The following is a 6,061-nucleotide window of genomic DNA, read 5'->3' as shown; positions in this document are numbered from 1 at the left end:
GCCTCCTGCTCGCCCGGGGCGCTCGCACGTGGCGCACTCACCCCCTGCGAGCTGCCTCCGAGCTCTAGAAACGCTCCCGGGGAGGGAGCCCCCCCACCACCGCCCCCTCGGCTCCGTCCGCGCGGGGAGGGGGGGTGGATCGTGGGTAGAGGGGAAGTGGAGACTGACACAGCAAGGAGTGTGTAGGTAGTGAGCGCGGGGTTGGAGGGGAGGACCAGCAATAATTGGCTGGCTTTGCGGCTGCGGCGCCTCTGCTGAACGCCTATCCAGCGAGGATTCACTTTCCACACAAATCAACCTGAGGGACTGCTGCTGCCTGCAATCAATAACTCAGCGGAGGGAGCTGCTGAAACCAGAGGCGTCCCCGGTCTGGGTCTTTAAAAGGGGCTCTTGAGTACGGGATCCCAGTCCCCTTCTTGCCATTCCCCAGACAAAGAAGTGGGCACCAAAAACGCGGGGCGGTATTTTTCACCCCCATCCCTACCCCCGGTAAAGATCTTTTTTAAAATTAAAGGGCACACGGGTATCTAGAAGAAAAAAAAAAAGTTAAAAGGGGAAGTGTGAAAATCCATTCTTTGAATTGAAGGTTTCTGTGATATTTCAAGAAATGGAATAGAATCAATGTTCCGAAGAACATTTAACAATTTTGTAAGTAAAAGGTAAAGTCTATTAAATTTAGCCATGCATATGGATACTTTTTTAATGAACTACACATTCGCAAGCAAATTTGTGATCAAGCCTTATTTGGGCATACTGAGCCAGGAAAAGGAAGAAATGTATCATAATTGTAGTGGCATTTTTAAAAGCCTTAACATATCTTTCAGACATTATTTCATGGAGATTGCATTTCTGTAAGGTGAAAAGGCCCTGGGAGACGTGTATTATGATTCCTACTTAATAGACTTTAAAAACCAAGCAGAGCTGAAGAAAGGGAACCAAGCTGAGACTAACTCACTATGGACTTGAGTCTAAAAGACTAAACTGAGCTAACACCTCTGAAATAAAAGTGGTCAAAATTCTTCATGTCTCCTTGACTGTGAAGCAACTTAAAAATAAAAATCAATCTTAAGGATGTCAACCCAAATCTAGAGGCTTTATAAATCTTAATGACTCCAGACTACAAAAAATCTTCTTGCTAATACAAATGGGAAAATGGTTATTGACCTTCATTGTCCCACAGTTGGGCAGACCAGACCCATTCTGAAGCCAAGGGAAAGGTCATTTGTGTGCTCAGAGTCAATGAAAGCTGGCTTCAGAGACCAGAATACATGAGCACTTGTCTGAGCTCAGTACAGGTAAACACTGGAAGGTTCGGGTACTATTGGTAATAGAATTCATTGTGTACTAAATTCACATCATTAATCCCAAAGTATTAAAATTGGCCTTTAAGGATATAAAATAAGCCCTTTTAGCAACTTTAGTTGCAACTTCAGTATCCCAACCTGACAAGTTTTGTTAGCTTGGAATATGATGGATTTGACTTTTTTCCTTGTAATTCTTCATTAGATATTAAAATAAAGATAAATATTGAATCTTTAAATATGAGATAAAGGATATGATTAAACCTTGGCTTGGAATAACAAATCCTTTTTATATTGCAGATTTTCTCAATCACAAGCAGTCCATATGGTGTATATACCATGCAATGAACTAAAGCCGTACCTAAAGAATTTTTGAAATTTATCTATTTGGAACTATTTATGTTAAAGTTATAAGTATTGTCACAATTAATGGTCATTTGAATTATTTTATATTCAGTACACATTCATTTGGTTTAAAATTAGAATTAACATTAATGTTTCTTCAGATTAGAAGTTTCAGAAATAAATTAATTTGAATGTATTTTAATATCAACATTCTTTAACATTTTTTTAAATTATTTACCTTGTACTTTTGCATTTTTAAGGTGCCAAAGAAGAGCTGCAAACTGTGAAGTAACTTCTATGAAGAGATGAAGTGAAGAATGGAAGGCAAATGACTGTATGTGTATGTGGTGAGTGCTTAACATTTGTTATTATCATCCATCACAAAGTTAATTCATAAAGGTGAAACCGCCAAACTCTTTGTCATTAGGTACTTATATTGTAAACATGTATAAAACTGATGAGTGTTATATAACCATTATGTGATCTATTATATAGCAATACCATAGCATTTTGTTTAAAGCTCACGTGTCACCTTTTAGGGCATACCTTTACAAGTCTGTTTTACGATGAATCCATTTCAGGGGAAGTTATGTATATCATATCTACTGTAACTATAAAAAAGATGTAACATTTTTTATGTGCTTGGAATTTCTATCCTACTACTTTTTATATCTGAACTTCTGTGTTAATCATGTTTGTGTTGAAAGTATTCTGGCTGAAGAACAGATACTACACAGTTGAATAATATTGAGGGGTAGATTAATCTATAGACTTTCTTCAGTTTAGGGTGGGTTGCTGTGGCAACCACCCAGCTTACTTTAGGATAATTTTTTAAAGCTCACTTCAAGAGCTACACCCAGCGTAGGCCAAGCTTAAAAGCAGGCAGACCCCAGAGTACAGGTAGACTGCTGATTTAATGTAGGAAATTAATAAAGAATGGAGGGTGGAGTAAGATGATATGCAACCTTGACCAGAAATTAGAAATGAGCTTTCCCTAGAATTAAATCCTGAGGGTCATGCTTTCTGTACCTTCTGTGGCACTTTATTTAAATATATTGCTAAACAGTTATTTTTTGGGAAAAAAAACTTAATATATATTTACATGTTTAATACAACACTTAATGATACTTACTTTAAAAGCAATTATTTGGTGACTGGGGACAGGGGGTGAGCTAGTTTAAATAGTATCTCAATCCCAGACATCATTTTCTCTTATAGGAAATATCATCACCTTTTATGTAACAGGATAGGCCACTAGCTTCCAATTCACTTAAAGAATATAAGAATTTTCTACTTTCCAATCACAGAATTGGAATAGATTGAAGAAGTCATTTAATGTGTAAGCAAGCTGAAGCCCAGAAAGAACACACTCATTAGTTAGGCAAAAACCTTGAACCAGAGAATCCAGGCCTGTTAACACGTAGGACAGACTCCTCCCTGCACCAGAAAATATTTTGATCCTAGCAAAGTGCCATTTGATGGCGAGAATGAGGATGATTTTGGTAAAAAATTCAGAAGCATTTGAAGATGAACACAAAGCACGCCTTGGATTAACCACTCTGGATTACCAGTAAATAGTTTTAAATCTCAGATGGCTTTCTTCCATTGTGTATTTCTGCACAACCTCTTCTGTTCCACTTCAACTGTAAAGGCTCATGGGAAGGAAACTCATGCTAATATTAACTTGGGTCACACATAATTAAGAAACTAAATCTGCTGAGGGGAATATTCTATATTTTAAAAGGCCAATTGCGGTCTTATTTTCCAGATCTTATTTTCAAATAAGATCAATCCAGATCTTATTTTCAAATTATCCACAACGTGGGGTTATAGGATTTGTTACAATGTTATTAAATAATTCTTTAAAATGTTAAAAGGTAAAAAGTTTCTTTTTTAAGGAAAATAAAACTAAAGTGTACTGTGGTAAAAATCATCTATTGCCTATGTCTATTTGCTCCTATAAAATAAGCTGGTACACTTCATTACATTAATATCAGACATCATGCAATAAACAAATGTTCCTACAAATAATTTGTTTTGTCAGGACATTTGTGAATCTGGAAAAATTAATTTCCTTTTACCACTATATATAGACATACCTTAATACTCAAAAATGTCAATGCACCTTTATATTTTTGGATTTTTTTAGAAGTTGTACCTTACATTAAAACCTGATATAGATTATCTCTGCCATATTATTAAAATAAATTCATGGTAGTAACAAACTCGCCAGATGAAAAACAAACAGGCCAACAAATATATTGTAGGTATTAATCTGCAAGAAATAATAGTATTTCAGGTGGTTTTTGCTTTGTGACAGTTTGCCATGCTCTCTTATAATAACAGCAAAAGATTCATCTTATCTGGGTTGATAGTCATAATGGTGATGAGCTAGTTGTACTTGCCTGTAAAATCAACCTTCCCCTTTCAAGTGAAGCCTTGGGGCAGACACCTAAATGTTGAACCCACTCTTGTGAGAAAAGCTACTCAGATCAAATAGCCCAACAATGAAGACGGAGGCTTTCTGATTCACACTGCCCTCATGTATTAAAATAGACTAGAGGCACAGGGCAGAACTTAAGGGGAAATGCATCTAATCATTGGGTTAAACACACAGTGCTGAAAGGAATTTTTTTTAAGTGAGGAAATATCTTTAATTAGCTAGATATTTCAGTGTACTGTTATTGTGTACTCTTGTACATCCACATTTTAATTTCCCCAATGTATTTTCCCTTCTTTTCACGATATTAAAATTTTTTAATTTGGTTTAAACATTTTATATAGTCCATAGTTCTACTGGCATGTAATTTGATCTTTTCATGGTTTGTGGACTAGTTGGTATATTTTATCTTTGGCTTAATTGGGCGTGGTGTAATTGGCTAGGGAGAGGAGGTGCTCAATTCTAGTAATCTTTCCTAAATCTTGAATATTAACCCTTTTTTTTTTTTTGATAAGGAAAAGTGTTTGCTGTGCTCAAACCTTAGCACAAGTATCTTCCTTATCAGTCTCTATTGCTGCTTCCTGTGCAGCTGAAACCCTTCAGGATAAGTGAAGTCATCAGCTATCGGATAGGGAAGCCTAATGCTTTCGGGAAGTTGGTTAGTTTACATGTTAATGCCTTGAAGAAAATCCAGTCTAAGGTGTGGAAGAGAGATTGTGGGAGGTGGGGGGCGGGGGGAACCTCCGGGGAAGCTGCCGCCTCGGTAAATATTTCTAACCTGATTAGAAAGTTCATGGCCCCGAGATGAAGTCAAGATTTCAAATGCCGGTCATGCGTTTATCATTTTGTACATTACTACCAGTTGAGAAGCGTTTCGGCCCCCTTTCTAGCCCTCCAAGCTCTCGGGGCCGAAACCCCGCGTATTCAGGGCGTGGAGGAAAACCGCGCGCTGGAATCGAGTGGTGCAGGCATCCTGGACCGGAGCTTTTTACGCGTGAGTCACGGAGGAGCGCTCAGACCAGTGGAAGAATGAAGTGGTTAACGCGTCTCCAAACGGGAAGGGGGGCGGGGGAAGTCACAAGAGCAACTATTAGGGTCGCGCTCCTATTGGTCAGAGGAAAGATCCCGACTTTAGAAGGACTTTCCCGCTGGCTGGCTCGCTGCGTCCCCCGGGGAAGCGAGCGCGCCGCAGCCGGAGACTCGGCTCTCCGAGCGTCCTCGGCGGCGCCGGGAGAGAGCGAGAGCCGGGAGCCAGCGCTTGCGGTGTCGTCTTCAGCTGGAGCAATAAAGGATTGTCATTAGGTTTGCGTATGGCATGTGCCATTACCCTACCGTAAAACTAAAATTAGCAAAATGTCAGGAATGGAAAGATTGATTCACCCAAGATGCAATTATCATTTAAAAGTGCTTGATTGAGGTACTGATGTTCAGTGATTTATTCTGCATACCATATACATAATTAAAGTAGTGTAGTGGAGTAATTTATCAATCTAGTTGAGACTGGAGGGGTGAGGAGGGAACTGCTGGATGTTTGTTTTATTTAAAAAAAAAAAATTGCTCCAAGGTCTGGTCCCGCCCCCCTTTTGCAAGAGTGAAACTGATGATTTCTCCAGCTCGCGAGGCGAGAGAGAGGGAGTCAACGGTTTGGGATTGTGAGGGAGGGAGAGGGGAAAAAAAGGCAGCGCTCGCAAAGGCAAGGGCAAAATAAAATAAAGGAAAAGAAGGCAAGAGGCGCTTCATGGGATGGGCCTCTTAGAACCCCAAGCCGTGCGCTCCTTTTTCTCCGCCACCCCCGCCTCCCCTCCCAAGATCCTTCCACTCCCCCCGCCCCTCGCCTTTTTGACGCTATGTTTCAAAGGCTGTGAGCGGACTCTCCTTTTCCCATTCGTTTTCTGTCACTTCCTTCCTGGACGCAGTTTTCTGGACGAGTCTGGTTACTTTTAATCCGGCTGGCCGCCGAGAGCCACTTTCTCCT

At 39.9% G+C, this 6,061-nt stretch overlaps 1 protein-coding gene across 2 annotated transcripts in view; it reads left to right on the top strand.

Annotated features, from left to right (window-relative positions):
• MEF2C (myocyte enhancer factor 2C) overlaps nucleotides 1-6,061 on the top strand; it is a 180,480-nt gene that overhangs the window by 16,220 nt on the left and 158,199 nt on the right. For both annotated transcript variants that reach the window (XM_010831904.1, XM_010831903.1), the window contains exon 2: nucleotides 1,907-1,993. The gene's annotated coding sequence lies outside the window, so the exon portion shown is untranslated. The remainder of the gene's footprint in view (nucleotides 1-1,906; nucleotides 1,994-6,061) is intronic.

The sequence above is a fragment of the Bison bison genome, unplaced genomic scaffold, assembly GCF_000754665.1.
Source record: "Bison bison bison isolate TAMUID 2011002044 unplaced genomic scaffold, Bison_UMD1.0 scf7180017864533, whole genome shotgun sequence".
Lineage (NCBI taxonomy): Eukaryota > Metazoa > Chordata > Mammalia > Artiodactyla > Bovidae > Bison > Bison bison.
The sequence above is the reverse complement of the archived record's forward strand: the minus strand, read 5'-3'. Positions and strand labels throughout refer to the sequence as shown.